Below are 13,673 nucleotides of genomic sequence, written 5' to 3'. Positions count from 1 at the left end.
ACAATGTTGAGATATGTTCCTGTTATCCATAGTTTTTCTAGTGTTTTGAACATTAAGGTGTGCTGTATTTTGTCAAATGCTTTTTCTGCATCTATTAAGATGATCATATGGTTCTTATCTTTAAGTCTACTGATGTGATGAATTACATTTATTGATTTCCATATGTTGAACCAACCTTGCATCCCCGGAATGAACCCCACTTGACTATGGAGTACTATCTTTTGATATGTTTTTGTATTTGATTTGCCAGAATTGTATTGAGAATTTTTGCATCTGTGTTCATTAGAGAAATTGGTCTGAAGTTTTCTTTCTTTGATGAATCCTTGCCTGAGTGGTAGTGGCCTCATAGAATGAGTTTGGAAGTACTTCCTTTTTTTCTATTTCATAAAATACTTTGAAGATTATTGGCATTAGATCTTTGTTAAAGGTCTTGTAGAACTCATCTGTGTATTCATTGGGAACTGGGCTTTGTTGGTAGGCTTCTGATGGCATCTTCTATTTCAGCACTTGAAATTGATCTGTTTAAATAGTGTGTGTATGATCCCGATTCAATTTGGGCAAATCATTATGGCTCTAGAAATTTTTGATGCCTTCAATATTTTCTATTTTATTGGAGTATAATTTTTCAAAATAATTTCTATTTATCTTCTTATTTCTGTAGTGTGTGTTGTGATATTTTCTTTTTCATCACATATGTTAGTAATTTGAGTTTTCTCTCTCCTCTTCATTAGCATGACTAAGAGTTTGCCAACTTTATTTATTCAAAGAACCAACTTTTTGTTTTGTCAATTTTTAACTGTTTCTTTTGTTTGAATTTCATTGATTTCAGCTCTGATTTTTAATTATTTCCTATCTTCTACTAACTTTGGTTTTGGTTTGTTCTTTTTTTAGAGCTTTGAAATGTAATGTTAGGTCATTTGTTTGTTGACTTTTTCTTATTTTACAGAATGAACTCAAGGCAATGAACTTTCCTCTTATTACTACCTTCATAGTGTCCCAGACATTTTGATATGTTGTATCTGTGTTCTAATTCACCTGTAAGAATTTTTTAATCTCCTCCTTGACGTCTTTTGCAACTCATTGTTCATTCAGTCTCCAGTTGTTGGAGTAGCTTTTATTTTTTATTTTGTCATTGATTTCTAATTTCATTCCATTATGATCTGAGAGAATGCAGGATAGTATCTCTACTTTTTTGTTTTCACTTAGAGTTGCTTTGTGGCATAATATATGGTCTGTTTTGTAGAGGGTTCCATTTGCTGCTGAGAAAAATGTGTATTCTCTCATTGAAGGCTGGAATATTCTATATATGTCAGTTAAGTCTAAGTTATTGATTATATTACTGTGTTCTATAGTTTCTTTCTTTAGCTTTTGTTTGGAAGATCTGTTAAGTGGTGAAAGAGTGTGTTAAAGTCACCAAGAATCATTGTGTTGTGGTCTATTTGAGTCTTGAACTTGAGAAGTGTTTGTTTGATGAATGTAGATGATCCATTTGGGGGGGGGGGCATCTATATTTATAACTGTTATGTCTTGTTCATGTATGATTCCCTTGAGCAGTATGAAATGTCCTTCTTTATCCCTTTTGATTAACTTTAGCTTGAAGTCTCTTTTATTTGATATGAGGATGGAAACTCCTGCTTGCTTCCACAATTTATGTGAGTGGTATGTTTTTTTCCAATCTTTCACCTGCAGTCTGTGGATGTCTTTTCCTCTGAGATGAGTCTCTTGAAGGCAGAATTTTGTTGGGTATTTTTTTTGATCCAATATACTAGTCTATGTCTTTTTATTGGTGAGTTTAAGCCATATATATGCAGGGTTTTATTGATACATGATTTGTATTTCCAGCCACTTTTGTTTATTTTTGGTATATAACTTGACTTGGTTTCTCCTTTTTTTTAAAGAGAGAGAGAGAGAGAGAGAGAGAGAGAGAGAGAGAGAGAGAGAAGTTTTTTTTAATATTTATTTTTTAGTTCTTGGTGGACACAACATCTTTGTTTGTATGTGGTGCTGAGGATCAAACCCAGGCTGCACGCATGCCAGTCGAGCACGCTACTGCTTGAGCCAGCCCAACTTGGTTTCTCCTTTCATTAGTTTTCCCTTATTGTAATATCTCCCTCTGTTGATTCTCATCATTGATTTTCATTTCCTCTTCATGGAATACTTTGCTGAGGATGTTCTGTATGCAGGCTTTCTAGATGTAAATTCTTTTAACTTTTGTTTATCATTGAAGGTTTTTATTTCATAAAATCTAAAGCTTAATTTTGCTGGACATATGATTCATGGTTGGCTTCCCTTTTCTTTCAGAGCTTGGTTTATATTCTTCCATGATCTGCCGGCTTTGAGTGTCTAGCTTGAAAAATCTGCTGAGGGGGCTGGGGATGTGGCTCAAGCGGTAGCGCGCTCGCCTGGCATGCGTGCGGCCCGGGTTCGATCCTCAGCACCACATGCCAACAAAGATGTTGTGTCCGCCGAGAACTAAAAATAAATATTAAAAATTCTCTCTCTCTCTCTCTCTCTCTCTCTCTCTCTCTCTCTAAAAAAAAAAAGAAAAGAAAAATCTGCTGAGGTACAAATTGGTCTCCCCTGATATGTGATCTGATTCCTCTCTCTTGCAGCTTTTAAAATTCTATTCCTATTCTGCGTGATAGGCATTTTCATTATAATGTACCTTGGTGTAGATTTGCTGTAATTTTGTACATTTGGTGTCCTGTAAGCCTCTTGAATTCAGCTTTCCAATTCATTCTTCATGCTTGGGAAATTTTCTGATATTATCTATTAAAGATATTGTGCATTCCTTTGGTTTGAAACTCTGTGCCTTCCTCTATCCCAATAACTCTGAGATTTGGTCTTTTGATGCTGTCCCATAATTCTTGGATGTTCTATTCATGGCTTCTTACTATCTTCACTGTGTTGTCAACTGTATTTTCCAGATTGTATAGTTTGCCTTCATTATCTGACATTGTTTCTTCTAAGAGATCTCATCTGTTGGTTATGCTTTCTATTGAATTTTTTGTTTGATTTATTGTTTCCTTCATTTCAAGGAGTTCTGATTGTTTTTTTTTTTCAGAGTCTCTCTCTCGAAGTAATCTTTTGCTACCTGTATTTGCTCTCTCATCTTCTTGTTGGAGTGATCAATTTTTTTTGCCTCTATTTGCTCATTTATGTTTAATTCACAGACCATATTAATTATAAACCACTTGATTCCTTGTTTGGGGCACTTTCCTCCCTTGTTTTTTCATGTTGTCTATGTGTCTTGCTTTCTTGTCTTGCTTTCTATCTAGTGTAGATCTGAGATATTAGTTTCTACCCTATATTTTTGTAGTATCTGTGTGGATTTTCTGTTCTTCACCTTGATATTGGGCTTCCCGACCTTACTGGTGTCCTTCAATATATGCTAGTGCAACTAAAGGTGGCTGTGGCAATAGCCGTGGTAACTTGAGATAATACTGGAGGTGCCCCAAGCTGGATGCTATGTGTTACAGAGATGGAGCTGAAAGGGTGGGCCTTATACTGTCTTTGGGATGCCTTCTTTGAGATGCAGCTGCTTCTAGGCCATGCCTCTTGTCAAAAAGGTAGGGGCTACTGCGTGGGGAAGGCTATGGTGATGTCTGCAGTGTCCCAAGATGGAAATGGGTTAGGCTTGGGCTCCCAGGTGGGGGATGGTGGTGAACTCAGACCTACTCTGGGCCTGGGTCCCATGTATGTCAGTGTGGATGGATATGGGCCGGGCCTGAGCTCCTGCAGTGGTCTGCTGGTGGGAAGAGGGTCCTGTCTTGGAACCTGAGCTCCAGTGGGCGTCTGTGAGTGGCCAGATGGACCCTGGACTACTGTGGGCCTGGGTCCCATGCAGGTCAGTGTAGGAAAATCTGGGCCAGGCTTGAGCTCCCATGGTACTCTGCTCGTCAGTGTATGAAGAATTTTTACATCTATGTTCATCAGGGATATTGGTCTGAAGTTTTCTTACCTTCATGTTTCTTTGTCTGGTTTTGGTATAAGGATAATACTATCTTCATAGAATGAGTTTGGAAGAGTTCCCTGCCTTTCTATTTCATGAAATAATCTGAGGAGGATGGGTGTTATTCCTTCTTTGAAGGTACTGCAGAACTTTACTATGAATTTATCTGGTCTTGTTTTTTTTTTTTTTTTTTTTAGTTTGCAAACTTTTGATGGTGACTTCTATTTAACTGATGAAATTGAACTGTTAAAATTTTCTATGTCCTCCTTTTTCAGTTTGGGTAGGTCATATGTCTCTAGAAATATATCAATGTCTTCAATATTTTCTATTTTATTAGACCATAAATTTTCAAAATAGTTGCTGAATATCATCTGTATTTCAGTAGTATCTGTTGTGATATTTCCTTTTTCATCATGAAATTTAATAATTTAAATTTTCTCTTCTTGGTTAGCATAGCTAAGGATTTATCAATTTTATTTAGCTTTTCAAAGAACCAACTTTTTGTATTGTCAATTTTTAAATTGTTTCTTTTTTATCAATTTAATTGATATCAGCTCTGATTTTAATTATTTTGTCTCTTTAACTTGAGTTTCGTGTTGATTTGTTCTTTTCCTAGGGATCTGAGATATAATGTTACATTATTTATTTGGTGGTTTTCTATTCATTTAATGAATGAGCTCAATGCAATGAACTTTCTTCTTAAAATTGCCTTCATAGTGTCCAGTATTCTCCTTTATTTATAAGTATTTTTCAAAAATTTCATTCCTGATTTCTTCTGCTATCCATTTGTCATTCAATAGTGGATTATTTAGTCTCCATGTGTTAGAGTTGCTTGTATTTTTTGTTTTATCCCTTGATTTCTTATTTTATTCCATGATGATCTGATAGAATGCAACGTATTATCTCTATATTTTTCTATTTACTAAGACTTGTTTTTTGCCTAAAATATAATCTGTTTTAGAGAAGGATCCATGTGCTGCTGAGAAGAAAGTATATTTTCTCATTGATGGATGAAGTACTCTCTATATGTCTTTTAAGTCTAAATTTTTGATTGTATCATTTAATTTTATACATTCTTTGTTTAGTTTTTGTTTGATGAGTCTATTCAGTGATGAGAGAGGTGTGCTATTGTGTTGTAATCTATTTGATTCTTGAATTGAGAAGATTTTTTTAGTGTATGTAGATGCTCTGTTGTTTGGGGCATGAATATTTATGATTGCTACATCTTGTTGATATATAATTCCCTTAAGCAGTATGAAATATCCTTCCTTGTCCCTCTGATTAACTTTGGCTTGAAGTCCACTTTGTCTGATATGAGGAGAGAAACCCCTGCTTGTTTCTGAGACCCATGTAAGTGATATGATTTTTCCTATCCTTTTACCTTCAGTCTGTTGATTTATTTGCCTATGAAGGGAGTCTCTTGGAGAAAGCATATTTGGGGTCTTCTTTTTTTTGTGGTGCTGAGGTTTGAACCCAGGGCTTTGTGTATGCAAGGAAAACATTCTACCAACTGAGCTATATCCCAGCCTTGAAGTCTTATTTTTTAATCAAATATGCCAGTGTATGTTTTTTGATTCATGAGTTTAAGCCATTTACATTCAAATTATTATTGAAGTAGGATTTGTATTCCCCAAACTTTTGGTTTCTTATGTTTTTTCATTAATTAGTTTCTCCTTTGATTGACTATTTCTTTAGTGTAGTTTTTCTCTTTGTTGGTTTTCATTTTTATTTTTTATTTCCTCTTCATGAAATAGTTTGCTGAAAATATTCTGTAGTGCAGGTTTTCTAGTTGTAAATTCTTTTAACTTTTGTTTATCGTGGAAGACTTTTATTTCATCATGAATTTTAAAAGCTTAATTTTTCTGGGTATAGTATTTTTTCTTGGTATCCATTTTCTTTCAGAGATTTTTATGTGTTTTTCTAGGACCTCCTAGCTGTGGGTATCTGGGTTGAGAAATTCAGCTGAGATTTGTATCTGTTTCCCTCTAAAAATAATCTGACCATTCTTTTTTCTGGCAGCCTTTAAAATTCTATCCTTATTCTGTAAAGCATTTTTATAATAATGTGTCTGTGTGGGTCTGTTGTTACTTTTTGTTTATATTTGGGGTTCTCTAACCATTCTATATTTGATTTTCTATCTCAATTTTTAGGTTTGGGTAATTTTCTGGTATTATTTTATTGAAAAGTTTATGCATTCCTTTGGTTTGCATCTCCATGCCTTCATATACCCTGATATGTCTTAAATTTGGTATTTTCATTTTATCCCATATTTCTGGGATGTTCTGTTTGTGGTCTCTTAAGATCTTTTCTCCATGGTCAACCTTATTTTCAAGATTATATATTTTGTATTCATTGCCTGAACCTCAATCTGTTGGTCAAGCTTTCTCTGGAATTTTTAATTTAATTTATTGATTCCTTCATTTCAAGATTTCTGCTTGATTTATTTTCAGAATCTCTAACTCTTTATTGAAGTGATCTTTCACCTCCTGTATTTTCTCTCTGATTTCACTACATAAGCCATTCTTTATGTCACAAATCAAGTTGCCTGTGTACATTCTAAACTCTTTCTCTGATATTTTTCCATTGTGGTGCCAGTGGATTCTATTTTTTGGAGCATCTTGATTTGTTTGGGGCACTGTTTTTCCCTTGTTTTTTTTTTTTCATGCTGTTTGTGTGTCTGTCCATCTAGCAATATGTACCTGAGGCAAAAACAGTTTCTATCGTGTGGACGTACTATGTCCCTGATGGTTTCTATTACCTCTCTGTAAAGGGGGAGTCAAATAATAACAGCAGTCAATTCAAATAATATACAGCCTTAAATCAAGTAGCTCCTGCTATTTTTGTCACAATAAACAAAAATGCTATGTACAGTTATTGCCTATCATAAACACAGTAAGTTTGCTAGTGGGTTTACAATTTAGAATGTAGGAAAAGGAGAGAACAGAAGTTGTGAAGGATGTGATGATTATAAATAAAGAAAATAGAAGATAGAAGTAAAAAAAATAAAGAAAGAGTGGAAAAGGGAGCAATAGAGTTTGGTTCTTAGCAGGAGAAAAGAGAGAGAATCAAGGTAACCATGTGAGACAAAATTATATATGAAGTAAAAACTTTAAAAAATTAAAAATAGAAAAAAAGAAAAGGAAAAAATATAAAAATAAAAGAGCACAAACAAAACTAAAATATACTAATCAGACATTTTGTCCTCAATAAGCTGATTTATGAAAAAATAATTGCTTTCAATAATGGTAGAAATATGAGGGGGAATAAAAATAAAAACAAAAAACTCAATGCAAAGTTAGGGAAATTCCTTTTGTTGGAGATTAAAGATTTTAGCTTCCCTTTTCCTCTGCAACATGGAGTATGATGTTTGCTCCACCCTCTGGGTGGCGTTGCTAGGGTGAGAGGGTTAATCCTGGAGGTGGAACTCCTGGAGGAGAAGTTTAGGCTTAGTTATTCTTCACACTCTTCAATGAATGCCAGTTGGTCTGGAGATCTTAAATCAGCAAACCTCTAGGGCTGACCAGTTGCACATCCATGCTAGAAGGCAGTACCCCAGGAATCTCCTTTGGATTCCACTCCTGTGGTACAATAGCCAATTCTTATTTCTCTAAGTTGCCTGCAGAACCCATGATCCTGGGTCACAGGTTTAGTCTCCAAACGCAATTTCTCCTGTCCCTGCCCTTTTGAATTTCAAGTCAGTTCTTTCTCTCAGCTGGTTCTTCAAGCAGCTGGTTTGGAGGGGGAAGGGGAAGTCTGATGGGTTTCCAAGACCAGATGTCCTCTGTGTAAACCTCTCTCCGTTCTTGCTTTACTCCTTGACACTTTGGCCTGCTCTTTGTCATGCAGAATTGATTTGCAAGGCTTGTTTTCCAGGGCACACTTAGATCTGCCAGAAATTGGCTCCCTGAGTTGGCTTGGGGTCTGTGCTGAGGCTGCAAAATGGTTCCTTCCTTTGTCCTCTGAATGCCAGTGGGAGAGATGTAGTTTCTTTCCTGTACAAGGATATTGTGCAGTGGTCCAGGCAGTGTCTTTAATCATTAAACTCTCCATACCCAGACATGCCTCAGTACTCCCCCAAACATGGGTTCCTTTGATCCCCTTATCACTTTATTGCTTTTGCAGAGGGATTGTTCTGGCTTGTGCCTCTGGCTGTTGCCACAGGGAATTCCTTCCCTATTATGTGTGATCTCCTGAGTTCCTGATCTGTTTTGAGTGTCCATGCTAAATTCCAGCAAAGTCCCTTTGAATTTTGTTCCATTTACCCACCTGGCTGAGAAGCTGCTTGTCTGCTTTTCTTGGTTGCACACCATGGAGCATCCAGGGAAGTGATCTCTTTGTGCTGACATCTTCTGCAGGGCCCTAATATTTTATTTAGAGGAAGGGTCTTGCTGAGCTGCTTATTGCCTTGATAAATTGTTGAGATTTACTTTCAACCTGCGATCTTCCTGCCTCAACCTCCGGATATGCTGGGATTAAAGGTGTGTACCACCATGCTCAGCTACCATATTGATTTTGGATGGACATAAGAGAGGAAGATAGGTTGAGCAGGAGCCTGAAAGGTTCTCAAGAAATGTCAGTGGCAAAACCTGGAGGTGAAGTTCAAGATTTAGGTTTCTTAAGTAAAAGTCAAGATATTAGTCTCAACCCAGTAGAGGATGGAAACCAGGAGAAATGTCAGGCAGCATTTAATTGGCCTTAATGTACAGTCCATGTGGGCTACATATTAAATTCCATAAGATAAGCTATTATGATTGTCTTTTTTTACTACTCTATCTCCAGCACCTGGCAATACTGCCTAACACATAGTAATGATGATGATATTGTGATAAGTGACATTTATTTTTCAGTCACTATTCTGAGCATTTTATATTATGTAAACCTTACAATTCAGTTTGACATAACTTATTATGCCCATTTCACAGTTGAAAAAACTTGGGCTAAGGAAGTAAGGTCATTATCCAAAGACTCAGGATTCAAATAATATTCAATATAGATTCTCAATAAATCTATGATGAAAAACATTTATTTGAGTGAATGAAGTGATTTAGCAGGTCATACTCTATACCATCTTGGCATTGAATCATTGGTTCTCAGGCATGTTGAACAGGGCTTGGTTTTTTACATTACCTGATATATTAGAATATATCATGATACAGATTTGTGTAGAGTAACTGTCACTCTGAGGACAAAGATAAATTTCCTTTTAGCTATAAATCTGAATGTTATGGTCCAGGGGGATATACTTACATCATTACCATTTTATTTGGATCAAGCCATTTTAGAGCAGTAATAATGGTGTTGCTAAGTTAGCATATCTAATAACATAGCCTGTATTATAGATACGACTACCACAGTTGGTGACTTGCTCATTCGGATAACCTCAGACATTCATTAGCCAGTGTAAATGTTGAACACCAAACTTCAATAGAATATAGTTTCAAGTTGGGCTGTAAACAGTACTGAATGCATTATGTAACTGTATAAAACAATTGTTAGATGATGGGTCTGGGCGTGGAAGTTATGAAGAATTATGAATATTTTGAACCAACTTATAAATCAGCAAATTAGGCAGCTGTCTTGAGCCAAAGTCAAGCTTACATATTTGGAAATATTAAATATGTATCTAATTCTGGAGTACTCAATATCCCAAGGAAACTACTCTTGTAAAACTATTAATAAAGATGGTGCTCAGATGCTAGCTCAGTTGAGTTTGAACATAAAGTTAAGGGTAAACTGCAGCCTGAAGTCCAAATCAGAACAAGATAACAGAGCTTAGAAGTGAGATTAAAGGTTCAGGACAGGTTTGATAGATAGTTTTTGTGTTTATGGAACAATATTCTATTATAGACCAAAATATTCATATTGATTATTTTAAGGAGATAAAAACAAATCAGTCAACATAGGACATATATAAGCAAGAAATAAATCAGTGCTCTCCTTGTGCACTGTTGCATCATTAAATTGTTAATCAAGATTTAAATAAGTGCCAGTACAGCATTGTAGTTAAGCATATGTAATCTAGGTTTAGACTGAGTTTAAGTCCAAGTTCTCTCAGGTTTTATATTTGTGATTTTGAATAACGTCTTTCTTAATTTTAATCTAGTTTATTTATCTGAAAAATAGGAATAATAATTTTCTTGCAATAATTGTTTTATGATTATATATGATAATATATGTAACACAATTAATTTCTGATACATAATTAGCACTCAATGCATTTTTACTATTATTATTATTACTGTACATATAGCATTGCTCTGAAAATTAAACTTTTATTAATTTTTAGGAATCTATTTCTGAAAGTTCATTCACCTTATGGAATCTTTTAGCCATACTTTACACACTTCTGTGAGATATTAGATAGTTTTATTTATCAATTTTCTATGAGTTGCGTTGGTAGTTATGAGTCTTAAATCCAAATCCCTAAAAGAAATATGTTGTTAAATGACAGACCTAGAAATGTCAGAAGCATTGTTTCTTAATTTACAATATAAAAATTATATGATGGTAGGCTGAGGTATAGGTCAGTGGATGAGCACTTGCCTAGTATCTGTGAAGCCCAGGAAACAATCCTCAATCCTGCAAAAAAGTAAAAGAATTATGATTACCATGTGAATCTTGTGGTATGAAGTTGAAGAGCAAGATTGTTTGTCTCTCTATTGTTTGTCCATATTATTATTGGATCTTTAACTTTTGAAAAGAAAGAATAATGTTTTGCTATATAATTTTCTATACTTCCATCCTTGCCACCCACATTCACATCATTTTTCTTCTGTGCCCAAATTTACTGTTTGTAGAATAGGCTAGCCTAAGAGAAATGTTAACATAGACGTAGTTACAATACCTTTGTACTTGACTTAATTTGTACCTCTTCATAGTCTTTTATTCCTCAGACCCATTATATTCACTAGACAAAGGTAGCTTACCAGTGTGTGCTTTTTTTCATTGATGCATTAGAATGATACACGAAAATGGAATTCATTATGATATATTTATACCGGCACATAACGTTAATTAGATCAGTCTCATTCCCCAGCACCTCCACTTAACCTCTCCTCCTCCTGCCCCCTGAACACATTTATCTATTCTACTGTCCTACTTTCTATTGTTATTTTAATTAATGCATAATAAATATGTATAAAAGTGGTTTCATTGTGGTATGTTTGTACATGTACATAACATATTTTGGTGGATTTTATTCTCCGTTACTTCTCGATGCCAAACCCTTCTCCCTCCATCACAATCCCTTAACTTTCTCTGTTGTTCTTCTAATATTATAAGATACTTTATTATTCATTATTTTTCTCTTTAGCTTCCACATTTGAGAGAAAACACTTGACCATTGACTTTCTGTGTCTGGTTTATTTCACTTAGTATCCAGTTCTATCAATTTACCAGCAAGTGACATAGTTGTTTTCTTTATGGCTGAGTAAAATTTTATTGTGTATGTATACCACATTTTCTTTATACAGTCATCTTTGACAGGCATCTAGGCTTTCCATAAGGTGGTTAATGTGAATTTCAGTGCTATATACATTGTTATGCATGTATCACTATAGTATGCTGATTTCCATTCTTTGAATAAATAATAAGGAATGGAGTAGCTGGGTCATGTGTTGTTTCCATTCCTCGTCTTTTGAGGAATCTCCATACTCATTTCAAATGTGGTTTTTCAAATTTGAAATCCCACTAATGTATATATGTACATTTTTCTCACATCCATACAAGTATTATTGTTTGTATTCTTTTTTTAAATACCTTTATTTATTTATCTTTATGTGGTGCTGAGTTTCAAACCCAGGACCTCACACATGCTAGGGGAGCGCTGCTCCACTGAGCGACAACCCTAGCCCTGTTATTTTATTCTTGATAATTACTCTTCTGACTGGTGTGAGATGAAATCTTAATGTAGTTTCGATTTGCATCTTTCTAGTTGCTAGAGATATTCAACATTTTTTAAATATATTGAACATTTGTATTTATTCTTTTGAGAAATATCTATATAGTTCAAATTCCCATTTACTTAATCAGTTATCTATTTTTCTGATACTAAGTTTTTTTCATTTTCATTTGAAGCAATAAATTACTCATAATTGTGGAATTCATTATGCCATATTTGTACATGTAAATAAAGGTTGTTTATTTACACACACATATACGCATATGTGTGCATTATATATAATTAAATATACATACGATTCATTGTGTTGTAGTCATACATTCACATAGCAAAACTTGGTAGATTTTTTCCTCCAATACTTTCTCATGCTCTCTCTACCTCCTTCTCCTTCAATCCCCATCCTCTTCTCTATTGGTCTTCTTTTTATTCTTGTGAGACATTCTATAATTTTAATTTTCCCCTATTTCCTCTCTCTAGTTTCCAGATGCAAGAGAAAACATTTGATCTTTGATTTTCTGAGTCTGGCTTATTTCATTTAGCTTCCACCCATTCACTAGCATATGTCAGAATTTTACTCTTTGTGGTTTATTAAAACTCTATTGTTTATATGTACCATGTTTACAGTATCCATTTGTTTGTTGTTGGGTACCTATACGCTGTACCGATATCTTGGCTTGTGTAATTTGTGTTGCTATAAATATTGGTATGCATGTATCACTATAGTTTGCTGTTTTTAATTCTTTTAGTTTAATACCAAAGAGGAAGATACCTGGGCCCGATTGTGTTTCCATTCCTAGTTTTTTTTTTTTTTTTTTTTTGAGGGTGGGTACCAGGGTTTGGACTCAAGGACACTCAACTACAGAGCCACATCCCCAGCCTTACTTTGTATTTTATTTAGAGACAAGGTCTCACTGAGTTGCTTAGTGCCTCACTTTTGCTGAGGATGGATATGAAATCTTGATCCACCTGGTTCAGCTTCCCGAGGCAATGGGATTACAGGTGTACGTGAGTACACCCAGATCCATTCCTAGTTTTTTGAGGAAGCACCATAATGCTTTCCACAGTGGTTTTACTAATTTTCAGTTTTACTAATATTATGTAACTATATGTTTTCCCCACATACTCACCAACAACTATTATAAATTGTATTCTTAATAATTGCTATTTTACCTAGAGTGAGAGGAAATCTCAGTGTAGTTTTTCTTGCATTTCCATGATTACTAAAGATGTGGAACATTTTATTTTATGTATTTGTTGGCCATTGCTATTTCTTCCTTTTAGAAATATCTACTTAGATATTTTCCCATTTATTATTATTATTATTATCAAAAATTAAGATTTTTTTATCTTTATGTATTCTGCATATGAATCCTTTTTTTTTTTTTGAGGACTAGCTGGCAAAGGTTTTCTTCCATTCTGTAAGTACTCTCATCATGCTCTTCTTTACTTTGCTCTGTACAACTTTTTAAATTTGATGTTATCCCATTCATTGATTCTTAATTTTATTTCTTGAGCTTTATTATGCTTATTTCTTATTCTTATTATTTTATTTCTTAAGTCTTATTAAAGAAGTCAGTGCCTGCAACAAATGTAAGAGTGTTGACCCTATGCTTTATTGTAACAGTTGCAAAAAGTTTCTGGTTTAATTCCTATGTGTTGATGCAATTTGAGTTGAGTTTTGTGCAGGGTGAGAGAAAAGGATGTAGTTGTATTCTTCTACATATGAGCATCCAGTTTTCCTAACATCCTTTTTTTATTAGTTTAAATGTACTTTATTTTTAGACCACCTACATGACATGTATTCTCAAACAACAACAACAA

The 13,673-nt window shown here is 34.5% G+C and overlaps 1 protein-coding gene across 3 annotated transcripts in view; it reads left to right on the top strand.

Moving 5' to 3' along the window:
• The window catches only part of LOC101956960 (sodium/hydrogen exchanger 2), a 138,544-nt gene that overhangs the window by 91,820 nt on the left and 33,051 nt on the right, over positions 1 to 13,673 (top strand). The window lies entirely within an intron of this gene.

This window comes from Ictidomys tridecemlineatus, chromosome X, assembly GCF_052094955.1.
Source record: "Ictidomys tridecemlineatus isolate mIctTri1 chromosome X, mIctTri1.hap1, whole genome shotgun sequence".
Taxonomy (NCBI): domain Eukaryota; kingdom Metazoa; phylum Chordata; class Mammalia; order Rodentia; family Sciuridae; genus Ictidomys; species Ictidomys tridecemlineatus.
The sequence above is the reverse complement of the archived record's forward strand: the minus strand, read 5'-3'. Positions and strand labels throughout refer to the sequence as shown.